Here is a 26,805-nt window from a genome sequence, read left to right as displayed (position 1 = left end):
ATCTAGATTCCAACTCTTATTCTATCTATGATCCAGTCTGCATCCTTTCTAGAGCACTTAATTCCTACCCTTATTGAAAAATAGAACTTAAATTGATTAAAAACAAAACCATAGAAACATAGGAAGAACTATTCTCTCAGAGGTCTTTAAATTTGTCTCCATTTTCTTTGGTGAAGAAAAATTAAAATCAATTATTTTCACTGTGTCCTTTTGAGAAGCCAACTTCTCTAATTCAGCTTCGAAAGCATTTTCTCAGGGGTGCCTGAGTGGTTCAGTTGGTTAAATGTCTGACTTCAGCTCAGGTCATGATCTCATGGTTCGTGGGTTCAAGCCCCACATCTGGCTCTGTGCTGACAGCTGGGAGCCTGGAGCCTGCTCTGGATTCTGTGTCTTCCTCTCTCTCTGCCCCCCCCCCCCCGCCGCTTGCACTCTGTCTCTCTCTCTCTCTCCAAAATAAGTAAACATTAAAAAAAAAAAAGATATGTTTTTTTTTTTTTTTTTCAAAATCAGTGTTTCTGCTTCACTTGAGTTTGCCTGGACTAATAAATACTGATTTCCCACCTTTTACGCCTGGGTTTGTGCAAGGACTCCTAAGGCCCTAACTCGTCAGGGGATGAATGAGGTAGGGCGGGGTGTCTAGGAACTGGTGTCCTGACACAGTCTTTACCACACTGTTTGAAATGAGTGGGAGGAAAAGAGAGAGAAAGGGAAAGAGACTGAGAAGTGATTTATAAGACCATAACTCATGGTCCAACATATAGTTCTTCATTCTACTTTTACACCACCAATAACAATAAGGAGGAGACAAATGAACTAAGGAAGCTAGGTCTCTATCGTTGTGTCTCTGATTGAGCCTTCAATCTGGTAAGAAAAGACATGATTTCTTTAATGATCCTGGTGAAAATTTTCTAGTAAATAGCAGCCATTTGTGATTTTTTTAATGTCATGTGATCCAACGAATTGTTACTAAGATGATGATTCTCATTATTTAAAACTAATTTCTCCAGGATCAGGTCATGATCCCGGGGTCATGGGATCGAGCCCTGCATTGGGCTCCATGCTAGCATGAAGCCTGCTTGAGATTCTCTCTCTCTCTCTCTCTCTCTCTTTCTCTCTCTCTCCATTCTCCCCTGCTAGCTCTCTCTTTATCAAAAAAATAGATGTAATTTCTCCATAGTGTTGACATTAGATGCAAAACAAAAGATTAACTATGAAAATCTTAAATAAAATTAGAAACCATCAGAAGAGAACCTAGATAGGACAATTCTAGCACATTTAATGCCTAGAATAAAGATGACTTCCTTTATGTAGTAACACAATTGGAATTGTTTTCTGAGAAACTAGTTTATTCAGTGCACACCCACTACAACTAACGTCCAACGAATAAGCTTAGTTATGTAATATGTCACCGTCTTGCACATCCACCTTGGCTAACTACGTACATCATAATAAACTTTCCAAAATTGATTCACTTTTCCCCCTCAACTCATAAGATGAGCTGTGGATCTGATACAACTCCTGAGAGGAGTGTGTATACTTTGTGCAAATACAGACAGCAGTTTGGCATTGGCCTGTCCCAGAAAGACACAATCATCAACATGGAATAGTCACTACTATTGAAGCTAGGCAATTCTTTCTTACCCTAGTATAGAGATCTTATACAGAATATTGACAGAAGTGGGATTAAGTAGGTTCCTAAAAGGAAGTGATTATAGCTATGGTAAAGGGAAAAGCTCTGACCAAGAGATGGAACCTGGAGAACACACAACGTACAGCATGGATGTTCCATGACAATATGCAATAGTAAAAACGACCACCTGCAAAAGATGCCCAGAGCTGTAGTTGTAACGGGCAAATGATTCATTTGGAAGATAGTTTTATATAATCTGTAAGGTTAAAGAAGGCCAAGACTTCTTTAGATACACTGATAGTATCTAGAATTTCTATTTAGAGAACAAAGCTTTCATTTCTGTGCAGAAGGGTCCATCATCATTCAAGAAGCTCTCATTAGTCACTGACCTGTATACAGAAGCAGGTCATTGAACAAATACGCAAATAGAATCTATTGGGAAAAAGTCTATATGGTTTCTATAAGTGGAAATCATGCCTGACTGAACAACCTGAATTCTCTCAGGCATAAATAGATCTTTTAAAAAAAATAAACGAATGCCTTGTAGACAAGGAATTACTAGTAGAAGTAATTTAATTAGACATGCAGAGAACCTTTGGCAAGGTATACCTCATAAGATATGTAACTAGAGGAACTTTCCAAACCCTGGATATTCATGCATCCACGTTTGGAAAGATGATTCACATCCAGTGGGGAGCTGGATTGCTCAGGAATGTTCCAACTGTGCCTCTTGGACTTACACATACGTGCCCTGAAAGCCATGCATGCCCAGAGAAGCTAATGGTGGACTTTGCATCATTGGGGAAGTTCCAGATTTGTTTTACATATTGCACTCCTTGTAGGGTTTCATACAAAGGGCTTGAAAACAGTTGTATTAGAGTACCTCTGAAATCCCTTCTACTTGTATGACGAACCTGTAATTGTCATTCTTGCCTACTTTAATAGATATAAACAGTCATTTTTCTCTACCCCTTATTTACTAAGGGACTTGGATAATTTTTTGAAACAGAAAACTGGATTTAAAGCAGGATATGAAGCATAGTGACAAATGGAATATCTTCTAGTGAAAAAAATAAAATGGCAGTGCCTACTAAGGATCAATGCTGAGGTTCATCTAATTAATTGATTAATTAATTAATTAATGTGTATTTAGCGAGATTGCAATACCCAATTTTGCAGTTGAGTCTAATTTATCTTGGAGAAAAATGTCAGTTCAGTTGGCACAAATATCACCTTAATGTTCATGCTAGGCAAAATCGAGAAGGAATGCTATGAGCTAATTCAATCTTAGAGAAAGTTCTCTACGCTATGGAAGATTTAGGATACTCTAAATAGGAGTCACTTCCTAGTCCTTTCACAGTCCAGTTTTACTCACCGGTAGCTGACTGGGTTGAGAAGCATACTGTTCAACCCTAAGTTTTCTTTGTAGTATGTGACATCCTATGGTAAGACTAGGCCCCATGGCTTCTCTGTTTCATATGGCCAGTTCATGGATGTTACTTTAATTAATGTCGTTTCCTAGTGTTTGAGGAATAATGAATGTATTAGACCTAAAGGCTATTTAATAGCATAGATTTCTGTGTAGTTCTCAAGATATTTTCTTAGTACAACATAAAGACCAAAGGAAAAAAAATATATAAGCAATTCCATGCTGAATAAAATCTAGAATACATGGACACCAGGGTTCTGTCCCTGATAGTCAAAGATGAGTTGTAGAGGGCCAAGTCATCTCTCTAAAATACGCATTTTAGAGATCACATCCAATTTTATTACTTTCAATATAATCTGTATGCTGTTGACTTCCAAATACATAGCTCCAGTCCCAATCTGTCCTCCATATATTTAGTCCCTTATTCAATTGCTTGCTAGTCATATAATTTCCAGTTATAAAAATGAGCAATTCTCAAACACAATATTCCCAAAATGGACATACTGTAACCTTTTTCTCCCAAATTAGCATTTCCAGTATTCTCAATTTCTGTTAATGGGACTACACAAGCATCAAACTAGGGAGTCATCTTTGCTCCTCACCTGTGTTCTTTCTACTACCTTATACTCTACCCAGATAAGTATACTTGAATGACCACTCTCTGAGAGCAGCCCCTTAGGAAAGAGTTCACAAGGTCTTCCCATGCTTTATAATTCATGGATTTCATTTGTCAGAACAGGCTTCAAGGAATAAATATGACCTCCAGTGGTGAACTTTCTAACATATATTCCACGTGGGTGATAAGCTGTAACCCATATACAGCATCATGCTGTATAAGGGAAGTAGAACTAGAATATAAGGGAAGTAGAATATAAGTAAGGGAACTAGAATATAAATACAGGCCTGCCAGACTGTAACTGTAAGGCCACTGTAAAGTCATCATCACCTGTTGAATCCCAGAGAAAGTAAACAGTGGCTTTGTCATTTATCAGTGTGTGTGTGAGTGGGGGGGGGGACCCCAACAGAAATATCTCAGCTTTCCAGAGGTTTACCTTATAACTGAAGAATGAAGGCAGCCCTTTCACCAATTCTGCATTTGCATTGGTGAGGATTATTTGTGGAATTAACCTTCGTATGTCATTTTTAGTCATAGAAGTGTAAGTAAAGAATTACAGAGTTTGCAGTTGAGTAGAAAGCATACAAGAAATTTCTCCTTCGACTTTACATGTGGTTAAAAAACTTGTTATGGTGTCTCCTCAGGCTAGTGGCATGTTTGGTACCTCTGAGAGTTTCCCACTTTAACACTTCTCTCTACAAGGTGCAGATTGGCAGGCAGATCTTAGTGGATTCAGAAGCTTCAGTTAATTTCCAGTATAGAAATGGCCTTAGGATGAGTCATGTAAGCTGCCCAAAAAAAGATGGCACTTGAAGGTCAATGTGCAGTGTTGATCCACCCCATTTCCCTATTCGTTCTCCATTATGTTATTCAGAGTTGGTTGGACAAATCGTACTATTATTCATCTTAAAGCATTCTGCTGTTAAAAGTAAGTGTCTAATTCCAAGATTTAATGGTTTCAATTGAAGAATTAATGTCCCGTGGTGAATCTACAATAAACATATTTAATCTTCTATCCCATCATTGTGAGCCACACAATTACTACAAAATAGTTATCAAATCCATCTATTAAAAAATGTTTTCCTAAGAATATAATGATGCTTCCTGTGCTCCCACTTTTCAAATGGCTTTGATGTGTGATTTGAATTTCTCTTTGGGTCAGAAATCTGTATATCAGTAATTGGACTGTCAACTCTCCCAAGGCAAAACTTGATTCTGAAAAATAAAATGACTTTTTGCTTGTTTTTCCCCACTGCATACATTCTAAAGATGCTAACAGAGGTGAACTACACGTATGATACTTTTTTCTATTGCATTATTGGTCTCCTCTATGAAGATAATTCAATTAGAGGTTTGAGGAGTCATAAAATTGAATAAAATTGTTATTTTTCCTTTACTGGACTCAGTGAGAGAGAAAAAAAAAGCAGGTTGTTAGAAGTAAGGAAGTTGGGCTTCCTTGGGAACCCTCCCAAGAAAATAACCTGCTTTTCTGCAGGAATACCTGCAGTTACCTAGTGTTTTGAAGAATAAACTGAACTAAAAGAAATAAGTCATGTTCGTGAGCAAGGCAAATTCCACGATGCCTTTGCTTCACGCAGAAGGTACACGGAAAGCATTTAGGTCAATGCAGGAAAATGTCTCATCTTCAAAGCAATTCCTCTGGGGGAGTGGTCTTTTTAGAATCACATTTATCAACCCACGGTTTCTCCCCCAAATGCTCATCACTGTGTGACTACCTTGTTAATACTTTCTTTTGATTCATCTTGTGGTGCGCCCTGCTTTTCCTCAGGTGAATTTGTCACATGAGCCTTATTTCAATTTATCCCCTCTCAACTTCCAAATGGTAATAGCCATTCTTACTTTTCATCCTCACATTGAATTCTGCATTCTGTAATAGCGACAGATATGATGCTGCCAAGGTAGATCAGAGTCATATTTATCTTCTCCTTGGAGACCTTCTTGCATTATTTACTATTATGAGGTCTTTTCATTTATGCCGCTGTGCACCTTGTTGGGTCCCGAGGTCCTGGTGAGCCTGCTTCCCATCTGATGTGACACTGGTGATAGCATTTGAACTGCATCACATTAAGGGGCACTTGTAAGCCATTTCTATCAAATTCCACTAAGAACAGAGCAAAAACCAGGCAGGGTCATTTTCTCAAAAGGATTTTTCCAGTCCTGAGCTATTCTCGTTAGATTTCTAGTGACTCCTTCAGGTCAAGCTTGAAGCAATGTCTTTTTTTTTTTTGACAAGGCAGAGATTAATTTATTGCTTGGTTCTTTTGCTGACTCAATAGAAACTTGTTTCCACCAGAAAAATATTATGCCTTTCCCTGGATAATTTGGCCTAGCTAGAATGTTCTTTGAGGATGTGTATGTTTTAAATGCCAGCGAGACAGATAAGGCAGTTTGTTTTAAATTGGTTATATTGACATAACTTGATTTGAACATTTAAGTTTATTCTAGAAAGACACAATATTTTATTTTTCTTCCTCACAAACAGAATTTTCTAACTTTCCATAACATTCAGAAGATTGTCTTACTGGTCTTCTGATTCTCATAAAAAGATTGCAATGGAAAGAGAACTGTTATCAATGTCAGGAGACCTAGTGTTCTCACGGCAAGCAATGAGTTTTTTAAACTTCTTTCTGTCGTGGTTTCTTCACCTACTGGTGGTCTTATCCAGTCCTTGTCCTTAAACACCAACAGTAGTGCTTTGATAACTGAAATTTATGTGACCAATATCTCTGATTGGATGTGTGGAAAACATCTCAGATTTTATACATACAAAGTCTAGAATTTACTCCAAACCTGTTCTTCCCTTAGTGTTTTCCATTTCAAAATGGCACCACCATTGACTCAGTTACCTAGGCCAAAAATTTTGAAATCACCTATAATTCTCTCACACTTCACATCCAACCCATCAACAAATCCAAAACAAATTTGAAATCCTATATATTCAAATATACACTTGGAATCTATTCCAAATTTGACCACTCTTACCAGGTTCATGAGCACCACCCAAATCCAAGCCATATCATCTCCTTCCTGAATCACTGCAGTAGTTCCTAACTGATTTCCCAGTTTCCAATCTTGCCACTAATGAATCCATTCTCCATATAGAAGCAAGAGAAATATTTCTAAAACACTGTTCAGGTTATATCACTTCTCTTTTTAAAACCCTCTAGTGGCTTCTCCTCTTCATTAGAATAAAACCTGTGAACCTTGTTCTAGCTTCTAAGGCCCTAGGCAATCTCCCTGGAACTTTCCAAGCTCGTCTCTCATCTTTCTCCCTGGTACTCACTTTGCTCAAGTTCTACTGGCCTCCCCCCATGCAGGTATTGAACATGCCATTTGCAGCAACATGGATGGAACTGGGAGGTATTATGCTGAGTGAAATAAGTCAGTCAGAGAAGGACAGATATCATATATTTTCATTCATATGTGGATCTTGAGAAACTTAACAGAAGACCATGGGGAAGGAAAGGGGAAAAAATAGTTACAAACAGAGAGGGAGAGAAGCAAACCATAAGAGACTCTTAAATACAGAGAACAAACTGAGGGTGGACAGGGAGGTGAGGGAGAGGGGAAAATGGGTGATGGGCATTGAGGAGGGCACTTGTTGGGATGAGCATTGGGTGTTGTGTGTAAGCCAATTTGACAATAAGTTATATTTTAAAAAAAGAACATGCCAAGCACACTCCCTAGGTGCTGCCTAAAAGGTTCTACGAGCCTAATGCTTATTCAATTTTGAGAATTGTTTTCAGGCAATAAAAATACAAACATTAGATATAAAAGTGAATATTTAACCGAATAAATGGCAGTACTTTACAAATTTGAATAAGCTGGCAAACAGCATAATGATATTTTTATTAATTAATTATATATTTTTTGCCTTGGCACGGTGGATGTAGGCATATACTTGGATACACCTACAACTGGGAAGGTGGTAATAGCTTAAGTAAACAATGACTACAAACCACATAAACCCATGAAAACCAAAATAAATGAGTCTCCTTGTGATCCCAACAATGCCCTGGCCACACCAATACCACCTGATAGGAAGGAGAGAAATGGGCTGGAGGTAGGAGCTGGAATGGAAAGAGTCAGCAAACATATAACCAATTGTGGTTAAAATTCCTTATTGTGCAAACTTTACAAAAAATATATGACCCTGTGAACACATAGCTAGGACCCTTTCCAGGGCCTTGGCAGAAGTCTGTTTAAGTGAGGGACTTTGAAAGCTTCAGCCTCTTTAGCTTCAAGATGAGTCTACCTGTAGCCTGGAGTTACCTTCCTGAATGCTATGTCCCATATGGTTCTCTACTTAAATGTCCCCCTTTCAATGAGACCTTTCTTGACTATTCTAACAAAAACAGGACAACTCTTCAAATAGTCCTCTTGACTATTCTAACTAAAACTATTCTAATGGAAACACTTCTTCTCCCTTCCTCTTCCTTATTTTTCTTCACAGCATTTATCAGCCTAATATTATTGAATCTGTCTACTTATTTATTTACTTATTATTTACTTCCTCTGCTAGAATGGCAGCACCCTGACTGCAAGGACATTGTTTTGCTCCCCAGGGTCTAGAACTGTTTTTCGTATGTAGTACGTGTTCAATAAATATCTACTGAATGAGGTAATGGGTGTATTATCCCTCAAAATGTTTGTGAAAGCCAATGGGATTAAGGCATTTGAAAATGATATGAGAACAGAAAGGTTTCATTGTTATAAAGACATTAGTGATTCAGTTTTGGCATCTCCAGAAGCCTGCTTCCTCATAGAAAGGATATTTAATTGGGAAATACACAGGAAGGACGTTGGCAGTGCAAGGAGAGATTTGGCTGGGTTTTAATTATGAATTTGTTAAAATTGGCTTGTACTCTGTGAAGTGGTTTGAATGCCGTTCCCATGGTTTTACCTCACCACTGGGAAAAACTGGTGACATTTTAAATGGCAATAGATGTTGGAAAGACAAATGGCATATTAAAACCCACACACCAGTATGTAATGCTGCCTCAAACCAATTACAACCCTTCTTAATAAAAACAGTGTCTCATCCCTTGCATAATAAAGGTTTCTTCCCTTCAACCCAAATGTGCATTGTCTATTTTGTGCAGACATGTGATATTTTTCTCCCCTTTAGCGTAAGTTGGAAAGCTGCCTTGTTGTTGAAGCCATGCAATTTCTCAGCTCTCCCAGGTTAGCTAGGCAGCTCGTCACTCACAATGATAGCTCCATTCACAAACTGACATCCTAAAAACACGAAGGAAGATAAAGAAAGTATCATGTAAAGAACTTTAAGACCAGAGAAAAAATAAACCCTTTGGATACTTCAGAATACAATCCCAAAGAGCAGTGAATGGCAATGCCTTGAAATTTCTCTGTTTTAAATTCCTCTTGATATGAGAACTCCAAATCATTGGGTGAAATCACAGCTTGCCAGTCTTCAGATTAGCCAAGCACTGTGAACAAGTCCCACAAATTGAACAATGATGGTTGTTCTGCTTTCGTACCCATAGGCTACGAAATGTGGGATGAAAAGATGGCCTCCATCTGAAGTACAGAAAAGAATGAAACCATTGATAAACCTGGGGTCACAGAATTTCTTAAGCCTGGAAAAAACTAGGTTAACCTTAATAAAAATTGATGATGGGAAAACAGCACTTATTTAATTATTATTGAAAATTTTTTTTGGTGGAGGAGGGAGACACAATAGGTTCCAAATTATGTGTTAGTGTTTGTTATATGTCCCTACTCAGGGGATAAATGTTAAGCGGGAGACCTGTAACTCATCAAAGTGTCTTCCATTTTGAGTCAACCAACTTAATAAATTAGCCGTAAGATGTGTGGATCAGCTTTCAAGGCCCTGAGAGCAGTTGCTTAGATGCCTGGAACAGAAAATCCCTGGCTTCAGGAAGGGGAGACAATGAACAACAACAGAAAGAGAGCCAAGACCGGACTTCCTCCAGAAAGTGATGATTTCTCCATGTTTGTTTGTTATCACTTTGAGCTTTTATTGCAATCGAATCTCTTCTCTGAATTTTACCTTCCCATCCCCAGTTTTGAAGGACTCAGAATCGCCCTACATAGGATTAATTTAGATCAGCATTGGATCAGGAAATCTGGTGTAAAAAGGAAATCTACTTCCCCAAACCAATATTTTCCTCTTCTCTTACCCACATGAAAAGCATCACCAATCTTCCCAAACCCTCCAGAAACCTTGGTGCTGTCACCAGACTCCTTTTCTGCTCAGTCACTGATTATCTACTTTGGAAATATTTCTCAAATTTGTCCTATTTCTACCTCCTGGTTGAGGCCTCCACCCCTCCTCTAAAAAATAAAGATATTTTCTAATTATCTCCATCCATTCCGCGCAATCCTCCAATTTACTTTCCAACTCAAACATTCTGCCAGAGGTACCATTAAAAATACACATCTGTTGAAACATCTCTGCTGTTCTGTGTTACATTACGTAAATTCTAAACTTCTCAGTCAATGTGCAGTAGTTTCCACAATTTGACCCTCACCTACTTTCCTGGTTGCATTTTCTTCACTCCAGTTTATGCTCCCAGGAGCCATATTCTCAAGCCACATCTCTCACTGCTATTCCTAAAATAATTCTGTGCTTTATATATGCTCTTCTGACTAGAACGGTCTTCTTCCCACCCCTGTTCATCAAAATCCTTTAGATTGCCACCCCTTTAGGGCCTTCCATTTCCCGCTCCAGGAAAAAAAACAAAACAAAACAAAAAAACCTTCCCTTTTCCTATTTTCCATGGTATATTTTATTTTTAATATAGTCCAATTTTTCTCTCTATAACAAAAACATTAGAAGAAGTGTTGACTATACGAGTATCTCCAATTTTTCTCTTCATATTTCCTTTTGAACCTATTGAAATTAGATTTTCATTTCTCCACCATTTCTCCACCAAGACAACTCACATCTGAATCAACAAACCCCTCTCTGTTACTATACCTAATGGCCAATTCTCAGACACCTTACTCAGGGAGGATATTACATTTGCCCTCTTTCTTGAAATATTTTGTCCATTTGGCTTCCAGGATACAACTCAGTGTACATTTCTCCCTACCTTGTCAACCACTCCTTCTCAGTTCCCCTTGCTAGTTATTTATTACCTCCCAACTTCTAAACTTTGTAGTAACCCCAGACTTCATTTTTTCCTAGATTTGCTCTTTTCAGCCTGGTCCCTGAGTGGTGATTTTATCCAGTGTAATGGCTTTAAATATCAGCTTTACTCTAGGGACTTTCAAAGTCAGCTATCTCAAGCATGAATTCCAGACTCCTTATCCAACTACCTATTTGACATCTCCATTTAGATGTCTAATGTGCATATCAAAGTTAACATGCCCAAAAACAAAGCCTGATTCCCTTATCCCCGTTCTGACCTAGGCTTCGCCCATAATTTTTCTAACTCAACAAGACAGAATACTGTCCTTCTAACTGCTGAGATCATCCATTTAAGAGCGTCATCCTTAATGACTCTCACATCCTCTACTAGATCCCTCAGCTAGGCCCAAATGCTCTGACTTCTTACTATGTTCAGAGTCTGATCACTTCTCACATCTGCTGCCATTGGGAGTACTGGATGGTGGCAAAAGCTTTTGATCTAATTTTTCTGCTTCTGTGCTAAGCCCCTACAATCTATAGGAAACAGAGCAGCCAGAGCAATACTGATGCTCCTAAACCCCAAGTCAGACCATGTTCCTCCTTTGCTTCCACATTTCAGTGGTTTCTCTTTTTCACTCAAAATAAAATACCATGCCTTAAGTTGGCCTATAAAGTCATTCTGGCCCTAGCTACCTTTCTGATTGGACTTTTTCCCACTTTCCCCTGTACTCCTACAGCCCCAGCCACGCCTGCCTCCATTCCTTTCCTCAAACATTCCCCGCATTGCCTTCGCAAGGTCCTTGCAATAGGTTCCTCTGCCAGGAATGTGTTTATCTAGATCCCTGAATGATTTTTCTCTCTCCCTTCTTTCAGGTTTCTGCTCCAATATCATTTCCTCAGTGAGGATTTCCCTGAATACCCTACCTACACACCCTCTAATCAGCCCCCACCTTGCAATCTTTATTCTCATTACCTTATTTTTACTTTATCAATAGGACTTACCAACAACCAAAATAGCACATATTTTCTTATGTATGTGTTTTCTTTTCCCATCTCTTTTCAACAGACAATGCTAACTGCAAGAGGATGGGGGCTTCTATCTAGTTCTTCAGTGTATTCCCAGAACTAGAAGTGTCAAGCATATGGAAGACATTCAATAGATACATATTGAATAAACTTTATTCTATTTTTAGATTCCTTATTCTCAAGTCAACTAGTGGAAACATAGTACATATAACCTATTTTTCAGTAAAGCATAGAATTCCTGTTCTATTTCAATTGGGTGGTGAAGGTGATGGGGATGATGAAGCTGAGGTTAGAATATCTTGAGAACTATTATGTGATTGTAAATTACCTGAAACAGCTCTTTTACAGAGGAAATGAAGTCATTGTAATCTCTTAGTCATCAGTAAAAAAAACAAGTAGAGACGATGCAAGGCAAAAAGTCATTTTGACTGGATATTTTCATGCTTTGGAAAAGCTTCAGATTTCTTTTTTAAGTTGTGCCCTCTCAAGTAAACTTTGACTCTCAAGTATATTTATTCAATCAAGAAGATTATTATTACATTGCAGTGCTTAGGAGTAGTGGCTTCCTGTGGCTTTACAATTTTAAGCAAGTGATGACATTTACCATAGAGATTACACATGGATTACAGTTTGGTAGAATACATTGTTGAGGTTTTCTTTTGGTATCACAGTCAAAGGAAGAAGGTTAGAGTTTAATATTTTATAACTCACAGCAGGTTACATATTCAAGCTAAACATATTTTAGTAGCAATTCTTCAAGCTACAAAAGGGCATTGCTCCTAGAGAAAAAGGAAATGTTAGTTTGCTACTATGACTCCCAGTGGAGTCCATACTATATAAGCAGCATTATAAAGGAATCTACTGGTTTATTTCTATATTTAGCTAAATACAATTTTCACTATGTGGAACCATGTTTGATAATATTTCTCTGTCTGACGGAAAACATGAGTTTGCATAATGATCAGGCCGTGATGTAAATTTTAATCTACTCATATATGTTTTGTTCCTAAGAGTGACATTTCCGTGGCACTTAGTTATATACTGTACATACTGTTACAATGATATCATGGCTACAAATGGATTTAATAAGCTGGTTTCTATTTTCTCCTGTGATAAATTTCTTGAAAACTGTTATTTATTTGTTGCCATTAATTTAATTAACATTCAGAAATTATACAGCCCATTTGGCAGTGCTTTAAATTAATGTAACAATTTATCTGGAATTGTTAATGTGATTTGAAACACTGATAGCGTCACCATTATCGAGTATTTGCTGAATATTTCTGCCATTTAACACCCTTACAATGTTTTGTCTTTTTCATGTAGATAGTTCTTATTAAAGACCTATACACTGTCACTTATCAGAAAGGATATTAAAGCACTACATAGAGTTAATCTGAAAATGTGTCCAGAATTGAATTAAATACAGACTCTTAACGGCCCTGGCTGCTTCTCTCCTTATCTGCTTTGGAAATTATGAAAGGATGAGGAGAGTAAACTCATCAACGACATGCTAGGAAGGAAAATAACATCATCCCTCTGCCACCATTCAGAGGTGTGAAAGTATTTACAACAGTCTTTATAAAAAATGGATATATTCTATCACAAGCATATAAAGGCAAGTTATTTTCCTTAATTTGATATAATTCTTTCTTGTTTCTTCCATACTCTCAAAGTGTTTGAGAAAATACTTTCAGTTAAGCATCTTTGATGTTACGTTGAAACTGCAAACATACACCAGGTAATACAGTATTCTAAGTGGGTACAAAGCTCAGATCTATATGGGAAAGTGACTAAAGTGGATGTGAACCCAATAAGAGAAGGCCAAAAGAGTAAAAAGCAGATTTTAGGATGACTCAAAACTGGAAAAGCTAGAAACACTGGCCTTTTATTTATACTTTGAAGAAACTCTTTGTTTCCTGAAATTACTTTGGCCTTTCTGTTGAGCCACATTCTCCTGCTTTTATTTTATTATTATTATTTTTTTATTTTTAAAATTTTTAAAATTTTTTTAAATTTATTTTTGAGACAGAGAGAGACAGAGCATGAGCAGGGGAGGGGCAGAGAGAGAGAGGGAGACACAGAATCCGAAGCAGACTCCAGGCTCCGCACTGTCAACACAGAGCCCGATGCGGGGCTCGAACTCTCGGACTGTGAGATAATGACCTGAGCTGAAGTTGGACACTTAACCGACTGAGCCACCCAGGCGTCCCTCTCCTGCTTTTAAACAACCAACAATTATAAATATAAAAGTTTGGTGCTCAGAGGAAGGATTCAACATTTTCTCTTACTTAGGCACCATCTAGAGTGTCATGTTAGTGAACTGGAGGCCGCTTGCTACAGAGATAGGAAAGTTATCTTTCCGTTACTTAAAAATAAGTGACTTAAGGGAACTCTTTATCTGATATGAGGTCAGTAAGCAGCCAGAATACAGAGATGTCATTGAACACCATGGGATGAGAGTTTATTGTGAGTTGATGGCTAAAATATAGATTACTAGGTATCTCTCACTCCCATTTTTTTATTGGGGAATATCACTAATTTCAAGGTGTCATTGGATCATTTTTAAAGTACATAGAATATGTATAAGATAAATACAAATTTCTTCTGATAGAATTTCATAAACAACATTGCTCTTGTCAAAGAGTTTGTAATGATATTTTAACAGTAGTTTTTCTAGGGAAAAATGGGATGGTGAACGCTCATTATATATATATAAAGAACATCCTTACAAACAAATATGCTGAAAGACTGCATATTTTAAAAATGCCTGTATAAAAAGGAACGAAATTAAAGAACATGTACAATGGGCTCAATCGCACCGTTGAAGCCTCTGTCTACAAGTAGCATACAATTCAAGAGTTTAAAGTATTTTGCAGCTCTTCAGAAATAGATCCTCCTTGTAGCATGTAAAGCTACTGTTTGGTTAAATTTGATAAAATACTTTCTAAAATGCACTAAGTAAGGAAGCAGGGGGACTGCCTGGCAGAGATGCGAGAGGCAGGGCATTTTTACCCGTGAAATGGGGATACTAATTTTACATCTCTCGTAGAATTCTTGCAAGTTTTAATGATATCATGGCTATAAAGTGCTTATCATGGTACTTGATGCATAAGAATTGCTCATTCAATGTTTGCTATTGTTACAGAATTATTACTATATTTTTAGGGCATACACAACATGCTAAAAGTTCAGGGGCAGGAGTCACAGAAGGAAGGGTTCAGAAGATGTGCCACCTGAGCCTTATCTAGAATATGAGTATACAGCTGTCATGTAAAGATCGAACGGGGCTCCCACTAAAAGAATTATAATTATCAGTGAGGTTGCAACTGTTAATTGAATTTCAGACCACTTATCTTTTCTCTGCACAGTACCAAAAGTAACTAAATGGCAGATGTGGTACTAGGAAAATCTTAGGATTATCTCAGCATTTAAGGGCAAATCACTTAAAATATCTATGTTACTGAAATGGAGGAATTTCCTTCCTTTCTTGCCAAGGTCTGGTGAGGAAGAGCTGTTTTTAGAGCAAGTTTCTTCCAAAATTAAAAATGGCTTCCATGAGGATTTTCACTGCCAATATGAGGCTGTGTAAGTCGTTTCTGTTTCATGCAGGAGCCACTAACACTTAGAATTAAATCAGCCGAAATCGGAGAGCAGGGCTACTGCTGGGAATGTTCCTGCTGCAGCAGCAAATCAGAAGCATCCTGTGATTTTTTTTTTTCTTCCATGCAGCTTCTGGCCCCACAAGAGTGACGCTCGAACAATCCCACTGGTACCAGCGAAATTAGCTTTTGCAAATGTTATGAGAATTTAAACTTACTCTGAAATACACACAAATTGGAGACACATACATGATGCTATCAGTTATTAATGTACTGACGCAATTAGAAATAAAGCCTGCAGACCAAGTTGAGTTGTTTTCATGAATGCTGGGGTTGAATAGGCCATCTATGCTTGGTCTTCCTGTCTCTCCCAGCAGGCGAATCAAGCAAGTGAATCAAATGTTAAACTTTCTCTCCAAAAATAATGAAAAAAGGACTGAAATTTGTACCCCAGCTTCCAACCAGCGTGTTTGTGGTATCTGGAGAATTCTTCTTGATATTGTGTGTTTCTGTCTCTTTCCTTAACAAGAGATTTGGTCCTTTCAAAGATATTTGTTCTTTATGGAAATTGCTGGTTTTCACACCAATATGGGGTCATATGAAATAGAACGCAGGTGGAAACAACGTAAAGGGAAAACAAGAGATGCAGCACATCGATGGGGGCAGCTCCTGGCAGTGGATATTTAAGACCATTAAGATTAGCGCTTCCAGGACTTTAACTCTCCTCTTCCTTTTCCAAAAATGTGAGAGTCACTGAGGCCTGGAAACCTAGGCCCCCTTGGAACCTGCCTGAATCAATCCAGAAATGATTATTAAGTTATAGCCAGAGATGAAAATCTACCAGCCAGTGGAGTCTGGAATGAGTTTGACTTGTGTAACCTTTGCATGGATGGGGGACTCCTTGTCTTGGAGTGTTCACCAAGCCATAAACACGCCCTAATCTTCACTCTATTTTCCCAGTCAGATGCAGCTTCCCAAGCAGGTGCCTTGTTTCTTGGCTTCCGTTCCAGTTCCCCAGGTTGGACTGTCTCTCTTTTCTGTCTTCAGCAATCTTGGCTAGGGCCCTGACCTCCTGTCTAGGCCTGGTCCATCTTTTCCTCAGCAAAAGCTGGTCTCTGTTACTGTTCCTTCAGTCACTGGGGGAAGTCTTGCTCCCATGAAGCTCTTGATTCAATGGTCCACTAGCCTAAGGTACCTCTGCTTTGTCTCATAACCAGACCAGCCACATGTCCCTTGAATACACACCTGTTTAGGCCCAATAAGAGTTCCATATGTTATTTTAAACATGGGCTTCTGGCCATTTCTTTTGTGAGTCATCCCTACAGCCGAATTGGTCTACTAACCCCAGTCTAGAACGTTGGGGGCCGGCCTAGACTCCCGAGAAGGGTCTGATGAATTTGTTCTCAACAGCTGTGAGCAGACCTGTGAAGGATCCCAGTGACTCCCTTTTTTGGAGAATGCCTTTGTTTCAATGATATTCTTGCTTGATAACTTACCTACACTCTTCTCAGCAGCCAGCAGTCAATGATATAAAAAGGGAAGCATCCTGGTCTCAAGGTAGGACCGACTCTGTGGTACAGTTTGTGTTCCAGGGTGAGGGACAGACCAAGCTTTTCCCCACACTTGCTTAACTGTTTTCCTCATCTGATCCCCATATCTCTTGCTACCTTTTTGAATGAATCCCCTTATATAATTGGCTTTTCCAAGAATCCCCCTTCTAGGCTCTGCTTTTAAAGAAGCTGACTGAAGACAACTTTCTTTCCTCCTTGGCCCACTGCTAGGATCCCAGGCTTGAGACCCAATCATGAATTAACCGTCTCTCATGCCATAAGTTAGGCTATAAAATCATCTCAGCGTGGCATACCATCTGCCAAACCAGCCAAGGCTATACTCAACCTTATTTTTCTCCTTAACCCCCACAGACCCTAAATATCACCTCCTCTTTACCCCTACCCAAAGGAACTTTGGCAGGGCACAAAGCTTGTCGCATAAGCCTGGAAATACAATGGAACTCTATCGGAAACTGAAATGTATCTGAGTCCCCCAAATCAATGTATCTTACTAAGGGTATCACTGGATCTTGACTTAAAGATGTTAGTTTCTATAGAAGGTTATTATGTACTCCCTTATTTCTTAGTTTGTTGGGATCTGGACTTCCTTTTTGAATAGAGCGGTCCTTTACAGACTTTAGGCCACAAACTATTTTAAGTTTTGCACGCAATATGCATTAAGCAACCCACGTGGAAAGGATGACCTCCTTACCATCCACCTGGAGCATGGAACAAAAATAATGAACTGAAGTGAAACATGAAATATCCATAGACTAGCTATTTTTCTTATTCCTTGTCATCTGTATTATGTTCCTTAAAAATGCCTTTGAGGCAAGTGTATTTTGAGTAGAATATACAATCAGCAAGTTTTCTATTATTTACAAATTGCTAAGTATATCCTGTCAAAACATTCCCTAAAAATACTTCACATTCTCTCAATCATGCTAAGAAATACACAATAACTCAAGGAAGAGTTTGCCTACAGAATATCACACCCTTCTAAATAAAGTTTTAGGGAAACCACATGAGATACTTGGTTCCACTTTCACCCTTTGCTAAAAATTAGCTTATCCACAACCTGCAGAGAAGTTTTCCAAAGGCTTCATTAGCTCATGTTTTTATTAATGATTAGAAATATTGCTGTATTATCAGTCACTAGAAAAATTTAGTGGATGCATGGCTAATTGCAGGTATAGGCTATTCTTTCTTTTTCCCCCCTCTTTCACAATTGTTTTTTATCCCACATTCTTACCCTTTCCATAAAAACTGCCACTTCCACGCCACAACTTTTCACTATTTACTGAAATAATCTTAATCTAGTTAAAATTCTGTCTAAACCATCCTTCAGCCAATTGCAAGGCGAATAGAAGCACCTTATATGAAGTCAGGAAGCCTGACTTATTTCAGCTCTGCTTTTTTTCCCCTTTCTGTGTGTGTTGTCCTGTTCGTTTCCTAGTCTTTCTTACAGCTCTCATGTTGATCATCTGTAAAATAAAAGTGTGAGAACACTGAACCTGAAGATATCTTTCAACAGTAACACCCTAGAAGACTGTAATCTATTTCTAGGTGTCTTTTCCCTGTCATCCTATTTCCAGCTTTTCTTACAGCAATGACTTATTATTGGCCACTGCTCCTGGACACAGAGCTACTCCTTAGACTTTTGTGTTTTTTTTGTTTGTTTGTTTGTTTTTTTTTTTTGAGAGAGAGAGACAGAGAACCCATACAAACAGAGGGAGGGGGTCAGGGACAGAGGGAGAGAGAGACTCTTTAGCAGGGGCTCTATCTCAGGACAGTGAGATCATGACCTGAGCCAAAATTGAGTTGGACTTAACCGAATGAGCTACCCAGGAGCCCCTAGACCTTGTCTTTTATCCTCCAATTCATCTTTCCATCCTGTGTCCTGTTCCTTCAGAATTTTACTCTCTGCATAGAAAGACCCTTGGCCATTCAACAAAGAACTAGGGCCCTGTTTTACCACTAATTAGCTCTACACACATGACGAATGACAGGCACTTCCTGCTCCTCATGGGTGAAACGGAACTAATAATAGCATTCTGTAAGTTTTGAGATGTTAAGAGTTAGAAGAATGAGAGAGAAGTGAGTGTGAAGTCTTGTCAGAAATGCAGTGTATTATGATAAATGGACACATTAGCATGGACTGCTGTGTAGTCTATCCTAGGTAACTCCTGTTCTTTCTAATAAGACCTTCAAGAGACAAATTTCTTAATCAAAAACAATGACCCTGAAGGTCTTGTGAACGGTCTGCCGATCTGGTGGGGGGAGATGCATATGGCAACTCTCTAGTCATACTCCAATTGACAGTTTTGTAGGTAAACACAAAGGGGATTTGTTTAGATTTATGTCTTTATGGGTCAAATTGTTCTAACTATACTTAACAGTATTGTGAAGCCTTCTCAATATGCAAGCTCAGCGCATCAGGTGGATCTATGTTTATAGTTTGAATAGTATGCAGAAGCTGGGATGAAAAGGAAGGGGATTTAAGTCAAATCCTGTAAGATTATGTTTTACAATGAATAGTCATCCTGAGGAACGGAAGATTGTGAATTAAAAATAATCCCAGTTTAAGATGATATAATACAGCCTTTGATACCTCTGAAAAACTGTCCAAAACTAAGACCCACGGTATTTAATGGATCAGCCACAGCCACAAAGTCAGATTTTTCTTTTCCCAAATCATTATGGGGATATGGCAATGGAGGCATATTTGTCCAAATATCAGGGCACTATTCAACAAGCCTTAGCCCTGGCATTTAGGTTCTTGGAGCCTCTGTTTCTTCGTATATAGAATTAAGATAACCTAAACCACTTGGTTGTTTTGAAGGTTCAATGAAATGATGCGTGTTGAAGTAGCACATATAAACTTGACCCAATTCAGGTGATTAGTCCAGTCCACACATTTAGTATTATATCTGTCTTTTTATTCTCTGAATTTTATACACCATATTCAAATAAGGTATTGGATTTTTGTGTTTAGGAATCATAGTATTATACTTTAAAAACATCTATCACTTCCATCTTCCTTATACACGATGACTAATGCATATCAATTTATCCAATTATCATGCATTGAAAGTTTTAGATAGGAGAGACTGCAATAGCTTTTCCATAGTATTAGGTGTTAAAACCCATAAAATATCTAACCGATATCTTACCGGCTATTTTGTGCAGCAGACTTTCCATTCCCATTAACTGGTGGGGCAAGAATGTTTCTTGCTAGAAGAGTGGGCTATGTAACAGGCAGATTAACCTCTGTAGAAAATGATTTTAACTTTTCTTGGGACTCTGCCATTTGTTTATTTTGTGATCATATAGAAATTGTTTCATTTCTCTGAACTTCATTATCCTCCATTATGAAATAAGGACAGTAAAGCTGGCTTGGCTAATTTCACAAAATTGTTAAATAGCTGCAGATGACTCTAGATAAGATATGAAGAGATATGAAGTTATAAAAATATAACACTTGATGATATTACAATTAGTGGTATAAATAATTCTGCCATATTGGGTTTCACTCAACTTTAGTCCCCTGATACCACTTTTACAATTTCTGTAGCAGCCAGGGATCACCAGAGCTTTTACTTACATAATATTTTGTATCAACACTATCTTGTTACCAAAATTAATTTGCTTTTAAAAAGAAACCTATCACTGTTTTAAATGGAAAACAAGTGTCACTTTGAAAAATAGTAGATAACTTTAAAAATGAATGCAATTAATAAATGCCATTGAATTCTAGGTAGATGCTGCTGTCTTCTGTGACCCTGACCTGCTCCATTTGTTAAAATCAGAAATTAGTAGATGTTACGAGAGGCATTAACCATTACGCTAGTTTTACACCAAGGCTTTCCACTAGATGTAAGTCAGAAGTACTGAAAAATATTTAAAAGGGGTATCATTCTCACTGTATCATTTTTCTGGCTCTTTCTTAAATGACTTCAAATTATCTTGCCTACCTTCTGTAGGTCATATCCCCATTTGTAGGGGAATTGGTGCCACAGGAAGTGTATTAGGCTGGAAGTATATGTTCTGCCTCAGACCTTGACATGTCACTAATATCCATGAGCCTTAGTTCCTCAACTTCAAATAAGGGTGTTAAGATATAGTATCTCTAAGGTCTCTCTTCCCTGTAATACTCTGCAGGGTATTTTATTTATGCATGAAAAATACTTCATTTAGTAACTATCCGAGAACGTCTAGATTTTCACTTTTAGAAGAATGATCTTGTTCATCATAATGTTCTATCTTTGTAAATAAGGTAATTCTGAACTTCTTTTGACATCACCCATTCAAGAGATGGCCAAGTTTATGGGGGAAATCATGGAATTCACTTTAATACTGCCTGCAGTGGAGGATTATATACCATCAAGTATGTGAAATTATCAGGTATTCATGAGAAATAGGCTCCCTTGACCTCTCCTGCTAGAGTGCTACAGAAAAGTCTTGATTGATAGTATGCTTTTACAACAGAAAAGTAAAAAGGATAGATTACTCTGCTTTGCAAGCACACCTGAATCAATACAGCACTAGATGAATTTGGGGGACCATTAGTTTTGTGTCGATGGGTTCTGAATGATTTAATGATGATTTGAAACTCGGGCCTTTGATAATGTCCTCAATTCTGCAAATAAGTTCATTTAAATTGGTTAGTGACACTGACCTATGCTTCCTATTGGATGTTTTATACTTTAGCTTTCTTGAGACTGTCATTACACATGTACACACACACACCTGTCATATATTATGTATTAGCACAAGGTAGGGCAAAGCTTATTTGCCTTTTTAAAATTTTTGGTAACCAGCTTTTCTTAATGTCTTATTTTATTAAATATATGCTCTCATAAAGTCAATTATCATATCATATGATTATCATAGTAAAGTGACAAATGTATACCAAGAGCTTCGTATTTAAGGACTGGGATGAGAGGCTTGCTTAAGGGAACTGATCAGTGATTAAAGTGGGGCAGTCCTCCCTCAGATCTTCCCTAAGTCTTCTGTCAGGTATACAATTGTTTGTCAACGTAGCTAATCAATCATTAGCTACTTATCCCCACTCCAAGACTCTTCATGCCCCACACCAATGTCTACCCTTACCTGACTTACCTCTCCTTTGGAATTGCAGTCCTTACCCTGAAAACCTTAGATCTGTTGATGATGCCCCAAACTTACCTTTATTACACACCACTCATTAATTGTTCTGGATTTCTCCTAAACTCTACTCATCTATTTTCATCTTCTGATCAAAGACCTACCTCACTAGACTCAGCCACAATTAGGCCCCCAGAGATCTCACTCTGTCACCTAACCCCAGTCCCCCAGCCCATGTGTATGGGTTATAGCATTGTGTTGCCTCACATGGAAAACTCTCAACTGTAAAGGGGTGGGGGGGGGCAGGCAGGGAGAGGGAAGACAAGAAAAAATACAGTTTGATTCCTTTAAATTAAAACTGATTATTTTTTAATCAAAGGAATTCTTAGAGTAAGTCATCAATATAAATGTAAAGTAGCTGTGGTTTCTTTCATGGAGGATAAATTAAATTAAAAGTCTCAAGGACAAACATCAATAACAGCTTAAATAAATAGAATGTGTTGGACTGAAATGTCACTCCATTTCTATTTCAGCCTTCTCTGGGAATGCTTCTGCCAATATGTGGTTTTGGCTTTGCAAGGCAAACACAGGAGAAGCTGTATTTTGTCTTTCAGATCTTCAATGGTAATCAGTATAACCTATCACTACTGAATTGGTTAAGCCTAATTATTTTCGACCTTCACATATGCCTTCAAACCAGGATTACTCATCCCTGTACTTCAATATCAGCCTAATGAAAATAAATGTAAAGTACCAGAGCATCTTTGATGCAGGACTTATAGGCTCTCTCTCTCTTTCACAGTGTTTACATCCTCATGGGGTGCCTGGGTGGTCTGTTGGTTAAACATGGGACTCTTGATTTCAGCTCAGGTCATGGTCTCATGGCGGTGAGATGGAACCCCTCGTGGGGCTTCACGCTGATAATGTAGAGCCTGTAAGATTCTCTCTCCCTCTGCCCCTCCCCTGCTTGTACTCTTGCTCGCTCTCTCTTTCAAAAAAAAATCTCATGATTATCTGGGTTGTTATCTGAGCAGTGCTCTGCTAGTCTAATCTGGAGTCACTCATGTGTCTGCAATTATCTGACAAGTCAGTTGCAAACAGCTTTATTACCACCTGGCATTCCGGGCTGGCTCTACCTGTCACTTCGCTGGCATCTCACTTCCACAGCATGGTAGTTCAAGGTTCCAGGAAGGCAAGAACAGAGCTGCAAGGCCTCTTAAGACCTAGAGAGAGTTTACAGTGCCATTTCTTGCCACATGGCAAGTCACGAGGCCATCCTAGATAGATGAAGTAGACTCCAGCTTTTGATAGGAGTAGCCAACTCACATCGCAAAAGGGAGTGGATACAGGGAGGAGTGATTTATTATAACAATCTGTCATGCCGATATACTGTTTCCATAAAGACAATTTAGAAAGAGCTCTTTTATCCTCATGGTCTTACTATTCTTGATTTTAAATACTATGTTACCCAAAGATTTGTAATTCTTACAATTAGCTCAAAGTATTCAGAGAATAACATAGAGAATTTCTAAAGATGACAGCTTTCCAGATGTTGAGGATTCCTAGTCAAACATTCAACTGTTTAATAATAAATTTTTAGTCTATGGGAAATGGTTAATGGTTCTTCTGAATTTGAAATGGAACTTCCTTGCCAAAAAATCCTTTTATTTTTCTTTAAGAAAGCCATTGGCTACATAATTCTTAAGATATTTTATCTAAAGCAACCCACCCAAACGAAGTCTTTGATACATTCTTTTGTATAGAGGCTTTTTAAATAAATATGAAAAAGGCAAAAGCTGGAGAAAGGACAGTATTATTGCAAATTATTGATATAAAAAAGGAAATTATGAGCATTCGGCTCATCTGAACTCAGAACGTCATTAATGAAGAAGTCAGAAGTCACCGAAGTATCAGTAATGGGCATGGTAAGCCAAGCCGAAAACTAGAACAGAAACCCCTAGCATGGTCTGTGGAGTGAATACAAATGCTCCTGTACCTGTCAGATTATACCACTCTCAATTCATTGGCTCATTAACCCCTACCTGTGTCACAGGATGGCTTGGAGTCCACAGAGGTGCCTCATGTGATCACTCCAATAGGGCTCATAGTTCTTGCAAGACAGTCCTCTTGCTGGTGTTCAGTGTCTGGGGGGCTACTATTGTGTGACGCTTCCGTACTGCCTCTGACACCTCCAAGGGAGTGATCACTCTGGTTCTCCTAATCCTGACATATTCATGGTGCTAAAATGTTACTAGATTTCTTTTTGTTCTCGTAGTGCTGTGATCATACTCTATCCTGTGTAGAACTGAGGGCAATGTTGGCTTCCCCATTGTGTACCACATTTTTTTTTTACCTGTGGCCCTAGGCTCTACTGCTTATACTCCTATGTCTCACAAAGTACTTCAGGAATTTGAGAAGTCCAGTCAACCTCTGCCTGCATTTTCTCCAGAGTGTTTATACTTAGTCAATGAGGATGGCATAGGGTAATTGTAGTAGTCAGGGTTAGAAAAACAGAACCAAGAGGATATATGCAAATATATATTAGAGAAGATTTATTGTAGGAATCAGCTCACTTTGTTGTAGAGGCAAAGAAATCCCACAATCTTCCCTCTGCAAACTGGAGAAACAGGAAAGCCAGGAGTAGTATAATTTAGTCCCAGTCTAAAGGCATGAAAACCAGGGGTGGGAAATGGTGTAACTCCAAGTCCAAAGCCCCAAGAACCAGGAGCTCAAATGTCTCAGGGCAGGAGGTGGATGCCCCAACTCAAGAAGAGAGAGAATTCGTCCTTCCTTAGCTTTTTAGTTTCCTTGGGACCGTCAATGGCGTAGATGATGCCAACCCACATTTGTGACTATAGGTGTCTTTACTCAGTCTACTGAAGCAAATGTTAATCTCTCCCACATATACCCTTACAGACACACCCAGAAATAATGTTTAACCAGCCCTTTGGGCATCCATTATTTCTGTCAAGTTAACACAAAAATTAACCATCACAGCAATGACCCAGGCTATTTTTCCCATTGACCACTTTTCTCTCCGTTTAAACAAGCACAGGAAGATTCACCCCCTCATCCCCTAGGCAACTTTCCCCACTGAAAATAGGCAGGTACAGTTCTCCACAAGCAAATAGACACTGGGGAAAGATGACCATCTGTCGATTTCATCAGTTCATGAGACATCTGAAGACATACCTGAAGTTCAGTCTAGACTCAGCTAAGATTTCGGGCATCTAACTTAACAAATATGTTAAGTCATGACATTAATACTTAATTTTCAGGGTTTCTCAGGCAGGAAAGTCAAATTCTAGAATATATAGTGTCAAATCATGTGACAGGTAACCCTAAAATTTTCCATAGTATTATGGGACTTTCCTTTGAATAAACTTTTTGAAAACACATTGAGAAAACAGCATAGTATGGTGAAAAGAGTTTGGAGTCAGACAGATCTTTGTAAACTAGCTCTCTCTCAAATTAGCATCATGTTTTTAAGGCATGTTTTCCTCATATGGAAAATAAGGATAATAAAACTTAATGTAGGATTATTTCAGGGATTAAAGAAGAACATGTGTGTAAAGCTTCTAGCACGCTATTTAATAAGAGGTAACAGCCTTTTGATACAAAGAAGCTAGCATTGTTTTTGCAATCCAGCAACTTACTTCAAACCTGAGAGAAATTATTACCTTCTTGATTATGTATATATTAAAACAGTAATTTCTATATATCATAATATTATATGGAAATGATAATTTGTATATTAATTCTTAGTATTGTTATTAGAGAAGAGTGATGATAGAGAAGAGATATGAAATAGTATAAGACATCCCTACTATGACAGCACTTTAAAAGTAGAGGGGTGCCTGGGTGGTTCAGTTGGGTAAGAGGCTGGCTTCAGCTCAGGTCATGATCTCGGGGTTTGTTAGTTGGAGCCCCACATCAGACTCTCTGCTGTCAGCACAGAACCTGCTTGGGATCCTCCTCTGTCCCCCCCTCTCTCTCTGCCCCTCTGCCACTCTCTGTCTCTCTAAAAAATAAACATTTTTGGGGCACCTGGGTGGCTCAGTCGGTTAAGCCTCCGACTTCAGCTCAGGTCACGATCTCGCGGTCCGTGAGTTCAAGCCCCGCGGGGCTCTGGGCTGACGGCTCAGAGCCTGGAGCCTGCCTCCGATTCTGTGTCTCCCTCTCTCTCTGCCCCTCCCCCGTTCATGCTCTGTCTCTCTCTGTCTCAAAAATAAATAAACATTTAAAAAAAAGAAAAAAAAAAAGAAAAAATAAACATTTTTTTTTAAAAAGTAGAAATATTGGGGCACCCGGATGACTCAGTCGGTTAGGCATGCGACTTGACTTTGGCTCACGCCATGATCTCACGGTTCGTGAGTTCTAGCCCTGCATTGTGCTCTGCGCTAACCAGTGCAGAGCCTGTTGGGATACTTTCTCCCTCTCTCTCTGCCCCTCCCCCACCTGCTCTTTATCTCTCTCTCAAGAAAAAAAGTAGAAAGTACTACTTTTTCTACTTTTAGAAAGATATGAGGCATTAGAATTCATGCAGCAGACATTTATTGAACACTAGATAGGGAGGAATACAGTCCAGGATGCTGAGGATAGAGTGCAGAAGGAGACATGTGTAATCCCTGCCCTCATGAAAGAGAGGCAGACAATAAACAAATGCTATATTATACATAGGAGGATGAGAAAGGAATATTTGAGTCAAAGA

At 38.6% G+C, this 26,805-nt stretch overlaps 1 protein-coding gene and 1 long non-coding RNA gene across 3 annotated transcripts in view; both read left to right on the top strand.

The window, feature by feature from the left end:
- Positions 1-22,839, top strand: part of LOC122218264 — a 33,561-nt gene extending 10,722 nt beyond the window's left edge. The window contains exons 2-3 of the long non-coding RNA XR_006201961.1: positions 21,265-21,375; positions 22,628-22,839. This is a non-coding gene — a long non-coding RNA (uncharacterized LOC122218264). The remainder of the gene's footprint in view (positions 1-21,264; positions 21,376-22,627) is intronic.
- The window catches only part of GABRB1 (gamma-aminobutyric acid type A receptor subunit beta1), a 380,009-nt gene that overhangs the window by 25,601 nt on the left and 327,603 nt on the right, over positions 1-26,805 (top strand). The window lies entirely within an intron of this gene.

The sequence above is a fragment of the Panthera leo genome, chromosome B1 (assembly GCF_018350215.1).
Source record: "Panthera leo isolate Ple1 chromosome B1, P.leo_Ple1_pat1.1, whole genome shotgun sequence".
Taxonomy (NCBI): domain Eukaryota; kingdom Metazoa; phylum Chordata; class Mammalia; order Carnivora; family Felidae; genus Panthera; species Panthera leo.
The sequence above is the reverse complement of the archived record's forward strand: the minus strand, read 5'-3'. Positions and strand labels throughout refer to the sequence as shown.